The sequence below is a fragment of the Chiroxiphia lanceolata genome, chromosome Z (genome assembly GCF_009829145.1).
Source record: "Chiroxiphia lanceolata isolate bChiLan1 chromosome Z, bChiLan1.pri, whole genome shotgun sequence".
NCBI classification, from domain to species: Eukaryota; Metazoa; Chordata; class Aves; order Passeriformes; family Pipridae; genus Chiroxiphia; species Chiroxiphia lanceolata.
This window is the reverse complement of record NC_045671.1, coordinates 12,352,942-12,373,429: the sequence shown is the minus strand read 5'-3', so window position 1 is coordinate 12,373,429 and position 20,488 is coordinate 12,352,942. Positions and strand designations below refer to the sequence as shown.

At 38.0% G+C, this 20,488-nt stretch overlaps 1 long non-coding RNA gene across 1 annotated transcript; it reads left to right on the top strand.

The window, feature by feature from the left end:
* The first annotated feature begins 4,107 nt into the window (after positions 1-4,107).
* Positions 4,108-18,935, top strand: LOC116780897. The gene is made up of 3 exons (XR_004354698.1): positions 4,108-4,204; positions 4,682-4,806; positions 18,776-18,935. It is a non-coding gene; the product is annotated as an uncharacterized LOC116780897 (long non-coding RNA).
* Positions 18,936-20,488: the final 1,553 nt, after the last annotated feature.

Sequence of the window (20,488 nt, the reverse complement as noted above, 5' to 3'; positions counted from 1 at the left end):
GACTCTTTCCATGTTTTGCTTAACACGGAATGAGACATACACTGCTACTCTGCTGCATGGATAGAAAGTGTCTTTCCCAAGGCCTTTTATTCACAGAAACAGCATTTGAAATTATAAGACATTTTAAAGTGTTGTTGGTTTATTTTGGTTTCATTTTGGTTAGTTTTTTTTTTAATTTGTAACACTCCCCTTAAGAAGGTTTTTGTTGTCCCTGCTTTGTTTGCTCTCTTTTGTAAGTCAAGAAGCCATGTTGGCTAGGAATTAATTAGCAAAACTTTCCAACTCTAAAGTAGTTGACCCCTGGAAACTAAGTTAAAAATGTTGGTCCAGCAGAGAACCCATACATCAGAGCTGTTTCAGTTTAAGTGTTTCTCACCCTTCACAAGCACAAGGACCACATGAGGCGATGGAAACCCTTTCCACATGTTTCATAAGCTTGCCAAATTATTCAACTGAGAACTTGGTAATTACATTTAAATATTTTTGGCCACTTAAGCAGAGGCCTCACGCAAACAGATTTCATAGGTCTTCAGCCTAGATGATTGCCAGTGACACATACTCTTCACTGGAATTTTCCTTCTTCTCTGTACTGTCTATTATGCTCTTTGGCAAGATAAAGCATCTTTCTCAAATTCTCTCTTAATCAGAGCTTCTTACATAAAAATTAGCATGACTATCTGGTGTGGTTACTTCTCCTTCAGCCCAAATATGCACATTGGATCTGCATTCTGTTGCCCTTTCATGCTGTCTGTAAATTCTCTTCACCAGTGTTAGAAACAGATTGATTAGATTGATCTGACGGATGGATTAAGAAAAACAGTAACAACTGCTCAATTTCAAGTGCCATGTTTTTTGAAAGCAGCTCAATCATTCCACCTAGTCAGGATTAAAAGCCAATCACAAGTAAGCCAAGCAAATGGTAGCCAAAACATAAATCATCATTACATGATGGTAGCTGGCTGCAACTACATGACAACTATTCACAAACAGGATGCTTGGTGCCCTTTTATGTGGATCTTGTGTTCTCTGCACATGTTTGTTCCACATGAATTGTTTCCTTGGAAATACAGGGAGAGAACTAAGGTGATGAGAGAATAATAAAATATCTCGTCGTCTCCTGCTGCCTTTTATTCTTGGACAAAGAGACCTTTTATTCATGGACAAATTAAGATTTGCTGAACTGATTTAGAGATAAGCAAAACCTGCAATATGTCCTTTAGACATGATACACAAAGCATGGATGTTCTTGAGTCTTTGCCACCAACATAAACTGACTTACAAAAGTACAACTGCAGTCTGTTCACCAAGGTTTCCATCCAGCCACAGCACTAGTACCTCTTCACAATCACCCGGAGTTCTCTAGCTAGGTGGTATTTCTGCCCCATGCTATGGTCTCTTTAGTAAAAAAAAAAAAATATTATAATATTAGCAGAGATTCCTTTCTTGGAGTGAACCCAGCAGTATTATCACGTGGGTGAAGATCATCTGTCCTTCAGGAGAGATGTTTAAATTACTATGCTTAAATCACTCAATTTTTAAAAGTCATAGTTTGGAATTCAATATTATTGAGTGGCTTAGGTGACTGGATGTTTTTACTATGTTTTTTTACTGCCTTTTCACTACTTCTACTTGCTTTTCAGAAAGAAGTCAAGGATACACACATTTCAGTGATGTAGTTACAGAAATTTGTGCAGTTACATCAAAAAGAAAAAGCAAGAGGAAAGCCTACGAACTTGCAAAATATATATTTTTTTCTTTATAATAAAAACAAAGCTTTGTGGCATGATTGCATGCTAAATGGGGGTTTTTTTATGATATTATCTCATTAGCAGAATACAAAGACACAATATCTATAATGAATACCCCTAATAAAAGGGGTTAGAACAATCTCAAAAATTGACAGATTAGCCAAGTAACACACCCTTTCCCCTACCTGTACATTCAAACATATTCATACCCCCTAGCACAGGAAATACTTTTGGAAAACATACTCACTCTGAACTATCTCAAAGGATTCACAACATCTGCCATTCAGTTGTTCTGCCATTAGAGTTCAATACCTTACCTGTGATCGTCGTAAATACCAGATGTAAATACCAAAGAAAGGTGTAAGAATTTCAGCATAGGCAAGTGTCAGATAATCATCTGTCATGTTACCTTTCATCTTGAATCCTAATATTTGACAACAACTTAGGCATCAAAATGTTTCACTAAATCCTTTCAAAATGTTTTACATTTAGCAGGTCTAAGTCTGAAGTTCTTAAACCTCATGTAAATGTCCATTACTTTTTCAAACCTTGCTGAATGCTTCATCTCATTTTCTTTCTCTGGAATAGTGTTGCATAGGTGTTTCATGGAATCACAGAACCATTAAGTGAGGCAAATACCTCTAGGGTCACCGAGTCCAACCATCAGTCCAGCACCACCACCGTGTTCATCATGAAATCAAGTCTTCAGGTGCCATATCCACATGTTTTGTGAACACTTTCAGGAATGATGACTCCACCACTGTCCTGACCAGTCTGTCCCAATGCTTGACAGCTTCACCTTAAAGGTGAAGAAATCATCCCTAATATCTAATCCAAACCTCACCTGGTGAGACTTGAGGCCATTGCCTCTTTTTACCTGGACAAGAAACTGATCCCCACCTGGCTACTATCACCTTTCAGGTGGTTACAGAGAGTGATAAGATCATCCGTGAGCCTCGTTTTCTCCAGGCTAAACAACCCCAGCTCCCTCAGCCTCTCCTCATAGCACTTATGTTCTAGACTCTTCACCAGGTTTGTTGGCTTTCTTTGAACGTACTCCAGCACCTCTTGTAGCACTCTTCCAGCTCAGTAGACTTCTTTGTAATTGCTGAAGACTGGGAGGGCTTACTAGAATGTATTACTTTGCTGTTGTTACAATCCTCATTAATTAGGCCAAGAAATATTTACAGATATCCTAGATTGTTAATTTCACAAATCTTACAGACAGCATAGACATATTCATGTCACAGAAGAAATTTGTATCCACAAGAAAAATCAGAACCCCAGTAAAGTCTGTTTATAAACAGTACTACGAAAAGAGCTTGACATATTATGAACTTCCAAAAGTTAATGTGACTTTTCCGACTAAGACAAAATTCTATGTGACTCTGTGAAACACTGGTTGCTTTTCTGCTAAGAAATGAACATCACTCTTATCTTCTTTGCTTTACTTCATGAAAAAAATAAATTCTTTCCAAATAGCCTAAATTATTCAATGGGGAACTGGCATGTTTAATCCACATTGATACATTAATGGCACGTTAATCCACTGATGTCTTCCTGCCCCATATTTTGTTTTATCCTTTTATCTAACTGTCCAAACTTAAGTACCTGAATGCTAGATTACTCATATACATTGTCAGAATTGTCAGTAGCTTCATATCCTGATAGTATATTAAGTAATATGAGAGTTGTTAATTATTCTAGAGCTAGAACCTATTAAAAGTACAAGAAAGCTAAACTCAGAGAATGGTGCTTTCTATGAAATTCTTAGCGGGAGTGAAAAGTCTATGAATCTGATTAAGTGACCCCATAATTTCTACTTGAAACCAAGGCCTTCTTGTCTACAGACACATTCTGTCCTGAGATAGTTTTTCAGATGATGGGATTATTTTAAGCAAAAGCTGTATTTGTATGCCACTAACAGTGATCCTTTCATTTCAGTAAGCTTATTTGCCATCCTATGGGGGATAAATCAAAAGTAACACTTTTATACCTGCATACTTAAACACACAGTAGTAGCTTTCATGTCACTGCAGGTGTCAGAAAAAGTACTAAAGCATTGGGAAAAGGCTGGCAGAGGGTCACATAATCTTCACAAAATTTTGTTCAAGGAGAGATGATTTCTTCTGGCTTAGCCACAAGACCTTATGAAAGTGTCTAAAAGCCTTTAGACACTTAGTCAAAAGGCTTTAAAACACATGCTAACCATTAGAATACACTTAAGCACCATTGCTGAATAAAAATGTTTTCCTGAATCAGGGCCACAGACAGGCTCAGAGCTTCTCTCTGTGACCCGGCATTCTATGTGGGTTGCTGTTAAGTGTTGCCCTGAGGAACTGGAACTGGATATTCCACATGATGATTCAACAATCAACATTTTTCCAATTTGTGCTGGTCCTTTATATTTCCAAGAATGGGTGGTCCCAGTTGGCATTGCGCCACTGTTAAATAAGGTAAAGGTGTGTTGAACAGCAAGTCTCAGGAAGATATTATTATTATAGTTACTTGTACGGCTTGTAAAAGTAGTTTTCTTGCCAGCAGCAACAACAGTAATAAGTAACTGGAATTGTTTTATTTCAGAGACTAATGGCAAATGCAAATAAAGACTTTTTTGCTCAGAAAACAAGAGTCCTGTGAGTTAACAGAAAACAGAATAGCTGGTAGCTTACCCTCTAAGTAACAAATCTGGTTTAACAACAACCCGCATGTATGTCTCAGGGGAACCTTCTTGCTAAATATTTCTCCCAAGCTCAGTTGCTGTCTATGGAAACACTACCTTAGGTCTGCTATTTAGAACTGTTCCAGCAGCTTAGAGTAAAAAATATATATTGCATAAAAGAACTAAGTTAGCAACTCTGCTGAATCTGAGCATTATTGTTTCCTTCAACTGTAAGTGCACTGTTTTGTAACAAGAACAGCTTTAGTTACAGCCCTTCCTGCACCATAGAATAAGCAGTAAGGCTCAGCTGCTGATGCACTTTTTCTGTGGCTGAAGAATGGGCCAACAAACTATTGTAAAATACGTTGTAGAGTAAGATTTGAAGCCTCCTTCAAGGTGAGGTTCTCCTTTTTGTGCATCATTTTTTGGTGTCTACTCTGCTTCCTACTGGCACAAGGTTTTGCGATGCTTTCACTCTAAAGTAAAATTAGTTTATTTTCTGTAAGATTCCTGTCATAAGACTGTAGTAAGCAAATACTTCCATCTCTTTTGGGAGATAAATGATGAAAGATTTGCCAACAATGCAAGTGAGTTTGGATACACCACAACCCAGCCCAGTCCCCAGACTTAATACCCATAATCAGAGAAGCAATGGACAGAAAAAAAAAAAAAGAACAGAACACAAAGTTAAAGCCTGGATATAAATGATCCAGAACTGAGGAACAGATGAGCTAAAATATCATTCCAAACTTAGAGACTTGATCTCATCCCAGTGTGGACTGAGACTGGGTCCATGACTGCATAGCCTTGCTAAGTGGGAACAGAGTTGTGCCACAGCCCTGTGTCTGGTTTGAGAATAAGAGAATTCATTGTTGCTGTCTCAATAACTTAAATATTAAATGCAGATTGAGCTAGTAAATTCAGACTCTCAGTTTTGAGTAATATGGGAGGTATATGAATCCAACACTGAGTCAGGCCTCAGGCTCTCTGGTTGTTTAGCCAAAGCTGTATGTTGGCCTAGTACGCATTTCCAAATTCTATACACGTTCTCTCTCTCCACATATTTCTTGTTCTGAAAAACCTTCTCCCCACCAGCTTCTTATTCTTTCCATCTTCTTCTTATTCCTTGTACTGTTTTTTTATTTTTCTCCTGTTGTTTTGGATTTTTTTTCTCTGTTCTGCACTTTGATTTGCACTTTTCTTTATGGTTTCTTTATTGCCCATTCTTTTTTTCTCTTTACTATTTTACTTTTACTTTACATTGATTGGCTGCCGTAACTGTGTGGGAAATGACTGAAAATATTCAGCAATCTAGAAAATGACATAAAATGAGTGAGTTGGTTTTTTATGAAACCTGAAAAAACCCTGCATTTCCCTCTATATTCTTGACAAAAGAGGGGCTCAGTGTCTTTAGGAATCAGCCAGAGGTATCTCCTCTTTATATCCTCAATTCCACTCCCCTTACAATGTGTGCTAATGATGGTAGCAATAGAAAAGGTAAACAAAAAACAGTTCTGAGGGAAACTTAAAGCAAAGAAAGCAGTCTTCACACCTTATACAATGAACTTACAGATGCAGGTATTTATGGAGTGAAGGGACATATGTCAAAATCATTAGAAATAAGGAATGTGGTGCTTTGAATATCTGTTTCACAAATGCAGATCTGAAGGCAGAAACCTTTAAATCTGGAATTAGGAATATATTCTCGGGGAAAAAATCATTGACAATGATCTTATTCTCTTAATCCAGAAGTTCATTTCCATAAATTTCTATGCTGTATTACAGATAAAAAAAAAAAATGTTCCAAACCTTCTATCTAGTCTTTAGTCCATAATGCAGTGCTCAGGTGTGGTTCTACTTTGAAAAGGAAACCTGTATGACATTGCATTTTCTCACACTGATTTTAATATAAATTGTCAGTGGTTTAGCACAATGAATCAGGAATTTTAAGCATCCTTGAGCCACCTGTGAGATTTTTTTTTTCCCCCAAAACTTCCCCTTGGAGACAATGAGGCTAACAGCATCTCATTATTTTTTCTTCTCATTGTCTATGAAAATATTCTCTAAAGTTTTGGGTTCTTATAGCATCTACTTACACATTTTCCTGCTTAATTACACTTCCAATAGAATTCACATATTAGCTGTAGGGTTGTTAGTCACGTGAACTGAGATTTATTCTCAATAGATGTAGATGGATACGTGTCATATGCATATACATTGCATGGATAGACCTATAGCAAGGTTTGCAAGGATGAAATTGAGATGAGCAAGGTCCTCCAGACCTACTCTGACTCAAGACCTCTTGTGATATTACCTTTTGTTTGCACCTCAAGCCAATTCTATCAGGCATATACATGAATTTCCTTATCAGCCTCAGATTCTCCCAAACTCTCCAGTGCTGGAAAGTCCAGTTGTACCACAGTAGGCTCCTGGGTCTCAACTCCATCCTAGCATGCCTCTCACAGGAGTATTTGCAAGAGGATCCTCAAAGACATCTTTACATCAGACTAAAACGGTGTTTGCATGATGGGAAATGAGTCTCTCAAGGGGGCCTTTAAAGAAGCTGGATCACCAATGAGATCCTGAGCCATCGCTTTCTGCAGAATGTCTAAAGCATTAAATCATACATATTATCCACTGACAGCTTAGAATTAGCCTGTTTCCACTGCTTATTTGAAAAACTCCAAGGTTGCGTCTTCCCACTGACTCACTACTGCATACACTTAACTTTTTTTCTTTCCTTTTTCTAAAGAAAACATAAGCAGTGCAACATTTTTCCTACAGTGATTGCTAAAGCGACTCTAAGTGATATGTCATTGGCAGCTACCAACTGAAACTCTAGTGAGCTTAAAATATCAAAGTGTAAGAAGGATTGGCTGCTAACCTAGACAGTATGAGAGTGCTCTGAGAATGCCCATACTGGATGTTTCACTGGAAAACAGTAAAAAGCGCATTCCGTACGGCTTCCAAAAAAATCCCACAGTCGCTACCAATAGGGAAATTGGGAGGCTTTTAGAAATCAACCTCAAAATTCTTCCGCTGTCTGTCTCCCTGGACACTGTGTTCCAAGATTAGCTCTAGAAATGGAAAAACCCCAAATTTTAAATAGCTTGACACAAATAGAATTAATATATGAATTGCTACCATTCAAGAAGATACTTGTTTAAATCATATTTTTTTCATAGATTTATGAAAAGCACAGTGTGCACTGCATGTGCTTTCACATCAGAGCAATGGATTTGTGATTAGGAATGGTGAAACTGTGCGCCTGCAAATTTGACCTGCGTAAAGTCCAGGACACCATAACTGTAGGAAGGTCTCAAGGACAGAGTGTTTTCACAGAAAGGCATGTTTCCCAAACTGGTCCTTTCTTGCGACATGGTAGTCAGTAGCTTAACCTAAGAATAGGTTATAGTGGCAAAGGTGTTTTCAGCAGAAGAGTGAGGCTGTGTCTAGACTACATGAAAATGCTGTGATTCCCTCTGACATGTTTATCTGGTTTTCCATCCTATGGAATACAATACAGGACAGAAATCAGTCTGCTTGGTCCTCAGGCTGCGTACACGCTACCTAGAAGAAACATTATGGATGCAAGGTATCTGTCTCTGGGACATTCTGAAATCTGAGTGCTACCAAGAACACTCTAACAAGTATCTCTTTCTGAGGATTTTATTCTTCTTGGTTATCATTGTCTAAACTTACACTGCTAATCTTGACTTTTCCATTTTATGTATGTATGTATGTATATATTTTCTATATTATCTAGGACACAAGGAGTGAGAAAGGGAATTAAGATTATTATTTACCCTATATAATGATATGCTTAATTCTAGTTATTGTTCTTGGCAATGAACACTGCAGTACTGCACCACAAAGGAAACGTAATTCTTCTTCACTGATGAAAAAATAGTGCTGATATACCACAGTGTATGATTTGCTAAATTCTGGAAATCATACAGCTATTGTATCTCCAATACACAGAAAGAAAACTTGTATTCACTGAACAGCCAGCTGCACTTAACTTTAGTGCAAATTCATAGAAACTGAATTCTTGAAGAAGTTCTGCAGTGTTGTTCACAATACAAAGCAGGAGAAAATTTAACCAAATAGCTAAAACCTGACTACCTGATGTGTGCTCCAGTACATCTATGTACCTATGCTTAGGAAAACATAAAAAGATCAAAATCAAGCCGCATTCATACTGAGAAGAACATATTCCAGACACAAACACTAATGTAGCCACGAAATCTTCTGATTCAAATAAACTAGCACCTTTTGTGATGTATAAATCACTAATATGAACACGTGTTAAAACTAAATACAGATGAACACACTACAATAATTTTTTCCAAGTGTAACTCTTGGAATCATGTAAGTCACTGTGGTTTCCAAGAAGACAAATGGCCTGGAAAATGAAAAATAAATTAGTTCTGTGACTAATTGGAGTCAGAGATTGAAGGTCAGACTTGGTTCTGCAGTTGACCTTGGTGACCAGTGAAAGTCCAACTTGGCTCTTAATACAACTTTCTGTATTTAAGAGTTGTTTACAGTAGAGAAAAACTGAAAGTGTACATTAGAAAACTTCCTCTAACAAATCTAAAACACATGACCAGTTCATAGACAAATAACAAACTTACAAAAGGCTGTGCTGACAGTTTCAAAACCTTTTGGTAGGACCCTGCAACTTAAGATTGGAAACATTCTAATAAACATCTCTGCTTTTATACTTTGCTGCTTGTCCTAAGATACCTGAAAAAAAGTATCAGCTTCTTGAAGGGCTTCATCTCCCCCAGTCTTTCCCACCACATAAGCAAAATATCATTCAGCTTTGAGCATATTTTGCTTATGTAGTGATCTCATCCAATTTTCTTAGGTCAAGAGACTTAAACTAGTGAAATATTGAAATAATTCAGAATCAGAAATAATTCAGAATCAGGCCTCTTCTGTTTCACTCAATATGATATTAATTTAGTGCATTGTCTTGGATTTATAATGGTTTATATTGTCATTGTAGTGCTTAAAGTATTTTACTCCCTTCAAAATTGTTAGAACTGTTTATAAAATGCAACTGTTTCCTTGCGTCATGTAATCAGTGACCATAAACTGTTTATGAAGCACCACAAATACAGCAGGTTATACAATTTCCCAAAGCTCTGATGAGCATGAGACTCTCTAATTCAAGAAAAGTTAAGCTTTTCATGCACAAGCATTATCATTATTATTCCTAATTGAATACACTTATAGCCATAAAAGAGATAAACATTTCCCAGTGGAAAAATTTACTAAGATCAAATCTTCCACTACTTCTCAAAGTCACAAGTAAACGTGTAGTATGACAGATGGAGAAGTTGACTTGAAGAGAACAATCTGACTTAAGAGATGGGGTAAGAGCAGGTGCATCTCTGACTATGTGGCAGGGAGAGTGTTAGCTGCATGGTCACCAAGCTCACATCACATCATAGGTAATATGGTAGATCTGTGCTTGTCTTGATCAGCTATAATTGCAATTTTAAACTTCTTGAACTTTTCTGGCTTCATCTGACCTATTCCATTTACTTGCTTTACACCTTATCCAACCTTTCTGTGCATTCCTGCTACTCCCATGTCAGGTGCAAGGGAAAGCAGAGTACTGCCTGTTTTCTTAGTCTGTAGAAAGGAAAGAAAACCCAGTAACTCCCAAGTAGCAGTGTACTTCAGAAAATGTTGAAAGTGCTATTTACAAATTGTTCCTATTCCCAATGTTGATCTGTGATAGTTTGAATGCATGTCCTGGTCTTGCCTCAGATAATTTCAAAGCATTGTGGATTTCATTTTAAAGTCAATCATATCACAAAAATAGCCTTCCAGAAACTGTCTCCTCAAGAGCTGGAAGCTGGGATTTTTCCATGACTAATAAATTCCATGTCTGTTTAATCTATTTTAATTACAGTGATACATCCATTTTTCCCCTTCCATTGTTAAGTATGCTGCTACCAGGGCCTAAATGAGCTACTTCTGTCCTTGTTTGCCTCTAGTTTGGGAATGTCAAGAGTATAGACCCTTTACTTTCACTGTTTGCTCACAGTGTAAAGTATTCTCTAACCTCCACTCTCATAGGGTACCTGTCAGAGGCCTTGGTCCTGTGGGGGAAGAAAGACACGCGACACACGCACACTAGGATGAAGAGACACACACTAGGATGAAGAGCCAGAGAGATGTCTGCCCGCTCAGCACAGCAGGCAGCTTTTTATTAAGTTCTCCCACTTCTACTTTCCCACACACACAACACAAACACATTCCCACAAAAACACCGAGGAATGCCACACCTGCGCTTTAGCCACACAGCTCAAGGCTGTGTCCATGAGAACTATCTAATTAGCTCCACTGCTCCCATGGAAAACAGCCCAACACTTTATAACATTCCAAAACCCTCAAACTTCAGTTGTGGGGCTGTGATTTCACCCCACAATCCACTGTCTTATCCAGTCAATAATCCAGAAGTCATTAAAAAAATAAATATTTTCAGCATAAAATGTAATAATTTCTTGGACACTACCATAGCCAGATGACTCCTTTTTAAATTTGTGACAGTAGAACAACTGATAATAAAACTTCCTTGTACCACATAAGTTAGGAAGCTAATTTATCTAAACTAATATTCAGGGAAATATATGCACCTAGAGATTTTGATTTTTTTGTTTGGAAGATGGTGACATGGAGGATGCAGAGGGGCTTGCAGAATAGATACAAACCACATTCCTATGGAAAACAGAAAATTCAGTCCTTAAAATTCAAAAAAGATTCTTGTAAGTCATCCAAGTCACCAAACAAAACCCAAGCTCTGTTTATTTGGGAAGCCTGTGAGGAACCTACCAAGGCCTAGTATATGAGTGTTGCAGCCTGTAATTGGTTGGGAAATTGTAAATTCTATGCTTTATTCATTTCTTTGAGTATTATGTATTATTTCTCAAATATGTAAACCCTGCTTTCCTATTGGTTATTATTTGGTGCATTGCACCAGCTCTCCATATATGGTTATGTTCAACCCCTATTTCCCTTTTGTGGTCATAATTTTCATGCTCCGCCTTAACTCCATCTTTTGTTCTGGCACCTTCCCTACCCCACATTATATAAGGCAGGAGCCATGTTGTGTTAGAGCTTCTTTCTTGCCTACCCTTGACCTGTTCAGTTGTACCCTTTTTACTGCTCACCCTACAATAAAGCTGCCTTACCAATTCCACTCAAGGAGTTGTGGGTATGCTTATTTAAGTGGTGCTCCCACATATGGTTAGTCCAATAACTACAACATTCAAAGGGATATTTGCTCAGTAACATCATTGAAAGAAATAATATGAATTTATTCTCAAATAGATTTTAAGGTTCTTGGAAACTTTACAGGCAAATGGTATGTATGGGCCATGTCCAAAGAATTTTCCACTGTCACAGAAGTGAGAAAAAGAACCTGCTAAATGCTGGATTGTATGTCAGAGAGGAGACAAGCGGGAACTAAGATGGTATTGAAGTGGAATCTTCCAATTTTTTGAACCATCTTTACAGTTCTTATCTATGCCAGCAGATGGAGAGAGCATAGAATGAAAATGATCCTCATCTCTGGTGTAGTGAATGAGACTCATGTCCAGCTTGAGTGATCACAGCACAGGGCTGTCTCCAAGGTACTATTAAAATCCCAAAGCCCCTGCCTGTTCTCAGGCCTTGTTACTGTCCTGCTCTCACCTCCAGATCTCCCTCCACCATGCAAAGTAGAGGAGACAGACATCCCACTCAAGAACTGAAAGAGTAATTCCCCCAACAACCAAGCCTGCTGTTTGCTCACCCCAGGAAGCACACAACAGCTAGCCAACTGTTCTTTTGCATGTGGGAAGCAAACCCAAAATGCTTACAGGATATTCAATAAATGGTTCAGCATTTAGCAGGTCCCCGAAGAAAAATATCTAATAAGAAAGAAAAACTTTTTTCATTTTCCTACATCCTTCTTGAATCTCTATTACAAGACCTAACTCTCCCCAGAGATGCTACCACCTCACCATCGAAAAATGTTGATTTAGAGTGTGCCCCTCAGCTAATTCAGATAAACTCTACTCCTGCAGATTAATAGCTCTCTCAGGAAATTTATAAAACATAGTGCTTTGGATTAAATTAAACCATAATCTTACTTTAATAATAAAAAGGAATCAAAAAAATAGAGTTTGCCATGCAAATGAAAAAAGGTGTAAAAAATCTTACTGTACCCACCTTAGGTGATAATGTTAAGACACAGCTTGGGAAAATAATGTTCCTGTCATCAGATATTCTCCACTTACATTTTATTATTGTTATGAAATACTTTTTGACTGGCAGTTGATGAGACTTGAAAGGAAAATCCTCTACAAAATATGCCACAAAAAGGAGTTCAACTTACACACTGTTATTTTTCCATAGTTATTAAAACTAAAATGTCCATGTATAAATGTCCCCAGACCACAAGTTTCCAATATCAATTAATTGTTAATTAAAAAAGTTATTAAAATACTTTGCCAATAAATTATGCAATGATAATACAAGCATGGAAAGTTACAGAAACTGTGAGAAGTAATATAATAGCAGGGAATGGGTAAGACTACATGTATGAAATTTGTGGGGTTTCTACTTTGTACTGTGAGCTCATCAGAGGTCATAAACTAAGTCCTGGACTTGGGCCAAATTAAAATTTAGATGAGAGAGCCTGGGAGTTACAGGAAGGTGTATTTTCCTCTCTTGGTTAATGTCAACCTATTACCAGAAGTAGAAATACCAGACTGCTGGAAGTATCCCCCATATTTCAACTGTCATATAGTGCATACCTGATGCTTATTTGTGGCATGAAAAATGTTATGCCAGCATTTGAACTTAAGATATAATTTAGTCTGGCTTTGTTGGTCACACTGTCTTCAAAGATAAACACATTTTACCAAGATAAAAGGTCTCCCCACACTTCAACAACTAGAATATTCTTATTTGTTTGAACTTAATTTTGTCCTCTTTGATTACATTTACCTGTATAACAATTAAGAAAGTGTATGTTCCTCCATGAAATTAAAAGCAAACAACTCTTAGAACATCCCTTAATTTGCGATTCTTTAACCTAAACTAGAAAAAAATATTCTTAAGAGTATTACATAATCAAAAAAGCATTTGGTGTGTTTGATGGTCAGTAAATCCATGTTCTCATTCCCATGGGGATGGATAACACCACAACAAAAGCAGAGTCAAGAGTAAATATCATAAAAAGTCAGAAACTGCATTCTAGTTATGGTTTCCTGCATTACTTGAGCCATTCTCATAAATTCTCCAGACTTTGCTTTTCATCTCTGTAACATGATGGTCATGTGGGAAGACGAAATATTTCATACATGTTTATGAGTCACTTGGTACCACAGAAGAGTCTTTAGACCAACAGGTACATGGCTTGCATTCAGCGAAGAATTTAAGTTTGCAGTTAATTTCAAGCCTTCCAACTTGGATTATCCTATGATCCTATGATCCTGTGCTGAAAACCCACAGAAGCTCAAGGTAAGACTTGTCAGCTGTACATTTAAACCACTGGTATTTCACAGTACTCATTGACTGGAAAAGTTTTCAGTCACAAGTGATATAAAGAGTTGGATGAATGGGTAGGTGCTATTGAGAGCTCTGCTATGCTTATCACTCACTGAAGCTTGTAAAAAATTTATTTCAGTGAAAGATCTGTCAGTGAGATTCAGTTGTCAAGTTGGCTCTAGGATTTGCATCACAGCATCAGCCAGTCAAAACTGGAATGCTGAAACTTGACCACAATACTGAAATTCCTGGACTAAACAAGGAGATAAGAAATGCAAAGAAAGGCATTTTTAATCTCCATCTTCCTCACAAAGGTACACATTTAACCTTGCAACCTGACCATGTTCTTAGAAATAAACTGTTTCCTGGTGTTAGGCAGTTTAAAAAAGATAAGGCTTTAGTTCTCCACTTAGACAAAAGGGTATCAAAGATGTTGAAGCATCTGCTTCAAGCCATTCTGCTGCTCCACTTGGGAAGATATTTCAGCGTTGGGTCTCTGCATGACCACTGCAAACGGAGTCACCACCACACTTTTTCTAGCCCAACTAGTTCTTATGTAACAACAAGTAAGACATCTTCACCATGAGAGTCTAAACGTGGGTTTTCGGTTCATAGACAGACTGTGTCTTAAAATATTGCAGGTCCAGGTTCTAAATCTGTCTTCCAAGCCAGGGAAAGGATTTGAATTAATATCAGCAATATCATGGATGAGTGCAACAAATGAATTAGATCTCTCTTCTGCAGCAATGACAGCAGTAACAGAATCTTCAATTTGTGTACCAAAACATATTCCAACATGTAGTATCTAGTGTTCATTATCTGAAATCTTCTTTAGTTGAAATGAAAATACTTCTGGTATTTATAGCAACCGTCAAACTGAAAAAATATTGAAAAGGAATTATTTTTATTCTTGAATTATGCACTCTCTTATAATTTCTATTAAAAAAGATTGATACTATCCAGGTGATCGACTATCTTAGAAAAAGGCATTTGAGATATACCTTGTCTGCTGTAAATATCATTAGGAGACAGATTAGGCAGTGCTATATAAAACTTCAGTAGAATAGGGGGATAATGAAAAAACATTGTTCAAGTTCAGTGAAATAAATTGTCAAACACGTGATGTGCAGAGTCCCGGAGTGTCCATGTCACCATGTCTCTGCATGAGGCTTGTAACACCTCATGCAGAGACAAAGGTAATATTGGATTCTTCTGTCATTGGCACACTAGGAACAGCTTAACTACTACTCTGATGCTACAAACAATTTTGTGTTAGTCACAAAAAAATTGTATTTCACTTCCTCCTGGAGGGTATAGAGTCCTTACCTTTAGCTTGGTAATTTTATTTAAGTTACAGGATCAGTGTAATAACCCTGACTTGTTACATGACATAATTCTGATGCAGAAAATAGTGATCAGAGGTCTCCAATGGAAATCTTTTAAGTTCTGACCCTTGGGATCAAGCACCCTTGCATTCAGTTTGGTTTATGTAATATAACTACTAAGCTGTTAAAAAAACAAAACAGAAAAAAACGCTAATTTTGGTGAACTACTAGGAGAAATGTCATGGTTTGAGAGCCCCAAAATCCAGTTCCCTAGTCCAAGCCCCCTCCCAAATCTCAACTCAGTGTGAGATGGTTTTTTCCAGACACCACACAAGACTCAAATGGGGGAAAGGGAATATATTACAATGACTGTACAAATAAATACTACAATACATTATATACAATCTTAATTATCTCTACCATGACAGAATAGTATTTACAATGGATCAAATCTCTTCTCCCCTCCAAATAAAAGTCCAGGAGGGAAGAAGGAAAGATCCCTTTTCCACTTTCAGAGCAGCAATGTCTCTAAGGCAGCAGGCTCTCTTCTTCTCATGCATGAAGCAGCTGTGGCTGGATCTCTGCCAGTACTCATGAGGGGGTATCCAAACCCCCTTGGCCACTCGTTTCCAAGTGAGGGCCTTCTTCCATAGGACAAGGGCGCTATCACCACGTCATATCATGAAGCTCAGTGGTCTTCGTGACGGTCCCTATCTTCAGGGGATTCAAGTTCCCTACAGAGCTCTGTGCTCTGTCTCAAGCAGTGGGGGGGGGCCAAGGTCACCCCCTTCACATTCCTTCTCGAAGCTTTTCAGCTCCTTTCTGCAAGTGCTGTATCACTTTAAGACTCTTTCAAGTAAGAGTCCATCATCTTCCTCCTTTCTAGGAGGTCTCAGAGGGGTATGGGGTTTTATTTCAGTTCTTTCCCCAACTTCCTCTCTCTCTCTGCTGCTACTGGCTCTCGTTCTCTTTCTCCCTCTCCTTCCAGGAGTTCTCTCTGTGTTCCTGCCCACCTGTTGTTGCTGCGTGGTCTTATCTCTTCTGGTTCTCTGCCACCATGTCTGGACGCTGCTTCTGCTTCTGCTCTGTCTCTACTCACTCACGGTGGAGAAAACTGCTTTAGCTTTCAGCTACAGGCACTTAGCCCAGCTTTATGCTGTTCCAAGTCCCTGCAGCCCCTCGCTGGGGGCTGGGGGGGCCCAGCCCCCAGTGGGGCTGCTGCTGTTTTTCCTCGTGGCTCCTACAACATGGCTACCTCTTCTAACACCAAACTACAACAGCCTTCTCTTCCGTTCTGCTTGTGATATGTTTATATTTTGCAGAAATGCTCATTGAGTAAAACCTCAAAACTTCAAGGGTCACCACCCTCTGGGGTTTTACTATTTTATAACTGCAGGGGGAAAACGGTTTTCCCCCACCACAAAAATATATCCTCAGGACTAAAGGCTTAAATCTTTCACAGGTGGTATTGTCTGGGGAAGTGTACATTTTCACAGGGGAATTTACACAGAACCAAAAGAAGCCACTGAAATAAAATTTGGGTGGGAGAAGGGGAGTTTTTAACAAAGCAGTAAAATAACTATGTCTGTTTGTAGTTATTGGGCTGTTGTACTTTTTGCTTAGTAGGTCAACACAGTGTTGTCTTATTAATTTGTGTCTGGGCCTATCACACAAGGGCTGTTTCTTCGCAGACGGTTTCAATCAGAGTAGTCAAACCAGCAAAATAGGACATCCTGGTCAGAATTACTTTTTGAACTCCATTTTGAACTTTTACTTTTTCAATCAGTCTTGGCAGATTTCATTATAAGATTTTTTTTATAGTGTGCACATTTCACATGACATAACAGTTTTATGTAAGGAAAGTATGTGATCACTCACAGCGTAAACCAGCATACAAAATACTATCAGTCAAAGAAGTAGATTTAATCAAGTCACACATCATGTGACAAAAGTAGCTGGTGTACTTCTATTACAATCTTTTTCTTTTCTTACTTTATTCCTTGTAATGATATTCTATACCAAGTACAATATCTCCTGACCTCTCAGAGACTGAACGGTGTGAAAAACCAACTTTTCACTTCCCTTGTCAAACCAGACAAAATAATTCAAAGTAAATCTGAAGCAGCTGAAAATAGAAAAGAAGTTTTCTTCTCCTTAAAGTAAATCCCCTTTCTGAGAAAGAAACAGAAGAACTTTTACTATATGTTTTTAGCTTCAAAATTTTACAAGCATGTGTCAAAACAAAATGTCTCATTAAAGAAAGACAGTAAAATATTTCATTCAGAGAAGTTTGAAATAAAATATGCGGCTTTTACAAAAATATAATAATTAAAAATTGTAACAAACTTTCAACCAAAATTATTCCGTGTCTACAAATTCTCAAGTACTTCTGATTGAAAATATATTTGTGGTTTTCAGTGAATGAAATATCCATCAAAACTCTTTTTCCCAGCTCCTTCTTTAAATTTTCCACACTTTTTCTCTGACTACTTCAGGCAGACTTTTCTCGTCTCAGCAACCTTTAATAGAGATTAATCCTCCCTAGATTTCAGCATTTTTTATAACTGTTTCTTTAGCCAAAGTCAAAATTATTCCTACAAAAATATGACTACCTTTCAACTAAATAAGGATTATTGCAATATTTTATTACTGTTAGCAACCAGTTTTAAATCTTTAAGAAGGTAAGTCTGTGCATGTATATGTCAGCCTAAAGAAGAAGCAGGAATACCAAGATTGTTGGAGACAAATAAACTTTTTTCTACTTCTGTTTCAGCTAAAGTGTTGTTTTCAGTTGTTAACTCAGTAACTCAATACTGAATCTTAAAAATCCAGGAGGACATACCAATGAGATATGTTTTGACCTCGATGTGTGATTTTGCATCTCACAAAATATGATCTTGATAAAGTTCTCTTTGAAATCACAACAAATGCAGTTTCTATTTTGGTATCCATACTGAGTCACTAAATGAGCAAATTATTCTTTGTAGCTATGGATCATGGAATATATTGAATGCATTATATTTATTTGTAAGGGAAGTAATTGTGTTATTCTCAGTTTAGTACAAAGAGTTACTGCTTCTGCTGCCCTTTTTCTTTGCCAAAAAAACAGGATCCTGACGTGGTCTGAACCTTGGGATTTCTTCTTATCTCGATGGTTGTCACTTCACAGTTTGCTTTAATTTGAAGGTTCAGGATTTAACCTCACATCATTGTGTCAGTTCAATATTGGTGGATTAACTTGAATATATCCTTCATGAGGGATATCTAGTAGTTTCAAAAGCACATACAGGAGTTAAATGCTTTTTTTAATTACTTTTTTTGTTGTTTTCTGAGGGAATGACCACTCTCTAATTCCTTGTGGATTCTCTCAAGTCAGAGGATTTCTATTATAACTATTTCTGGTCACAGTAGGAACAGAGTTCTCTAAGACCTGAGTTATGACAGTTACTAACTCAGAGTTATATTCTGATTATTTTCCTTTGTAGGTACTTAAAGAGCACAAGGGGGACCAGATGAGAGGCAATTGCAGAGGAACGCTTTTCAAAAGCAGAACTTTCTGTCAGAGCAACGGTCACACAATTACATAGTTTCCCCACTTACTAGATGTTTTCCTTATTTAGTCTTTGATTTTGTGTTAGAAACTTATACTTTATAAAAGAGACTGCATCTGTGCTTCATTAAACTGTAAATTCAGGGAAAAGGGGAAGAGAAAAAACTGGTGTTTCTCCAAACTTCTCTGGATTCTCCCAGTGGGATGGGCAAATGCAGAAGGCAAAAGACAGAAATTAAAGATTAACAAAGAGCATCCCAAAGAAGGGATAAATGAAAACATGAAGAACGAGATTTATGACAAAACACTGCTACAGATCAACATCACTCCTGAATTTTTGCTTTAGAAAACATATGTTTATGTTTCATTTAAAAAATGAAATCTGTTTTATTAAGTGTATAAATGAGGTTTTAAAACACACACACAAAGAATAAAGACAAAATAAAACAATAAAGCAAAATAAAGATGAAATATGAAGATTGTTAGTCAATAATGTAACCGTTCCTGTTACATCAGGACCATATTGTGCCATAAGTACACTTTTTTTTTTGACACTGTCCTGCACATCAACCTTGTCTCCAAATTGGAGAGATATGGATGGATTGACAATTCTATGGGTAAAGAATTGACTGGATCGCAGCATACAAAAGTTGTGGTCAATGACTCATTGTTCGTGTGGAGACCAGTGATAAGTGGTGTCTCTCAGGAGTCAGTACTGAGGCCAATCCTTATCAATGTCTTTGTCAGTGACGTGGACTGTGGAATCGAGTGCACCATCAGCAAATTTGCTGATGACACCAAGCTGTGTGGTGTAGTTGACACGCTGGAGGGAAGGGATGCCATCCAGGGGGACCTTGACAGGCTTGAGAGGTGGGACAACTCATGAAGTTCAACAAGGCCAAGTGCAAGATCCTACATGCGGGTTGTGGAAATCCCAGACACACCTACAGGTTGGGTGGAGAAGTGATTGAGAGCAGCCTTGTGGAGAAAGACTTGGGAGTGATGGTTGATAAAGAACTCAACACAAGCCAGCAGTATGTGCTCGCAGCCCAGAAAGCCAATGAAATCCTGGGCTGCAGGCATGGCCAGCAGGTCAAGGGAGGTGTTCTTGTGAGACCCCACCTGGAATACTGTGTACAGTTCTGGTGTCCCCAGTATAATAGGGGCACGGAACTGTGGGATCAAATCCAGAAGAGGGCCATGAAGCTGATAAGTGGATTGGAGTACCTACCCTACAAAGATAGACTGAGAAAGTTGGGTCTTTTCTCATCCTGGAGAAGAGAAGGTTGTGTGGAGACCTCATAGCAACCTTTCAGTATCTGAAGGGGACCTACAGGGAAGTTAGAGAGGGACTCTTCATCAGGAACTGTAGTGATAGGACAAGGAGTCATGGTAACAATTGGGGAAATTTAGGTTAGATATTAAGAAGAGATTTTTTACTGTGAGAGTGGTTAGACACTGGGACAGGTTGCCCAGTGAGGTTGTGGATGCCCCAGACCTGGCAGTGTTCAAGGCCAGGTTGGATAAGACCTTGAACAATGTGGTCTAGTGGGAGGTGTCCCTGCCCATGACAGGAGGAGTTGCGACCAGATATCTTTAAGGTCCCCACCAAGCCCTTAAAATTCTGTGATTCTAAGTATTCTCTTCT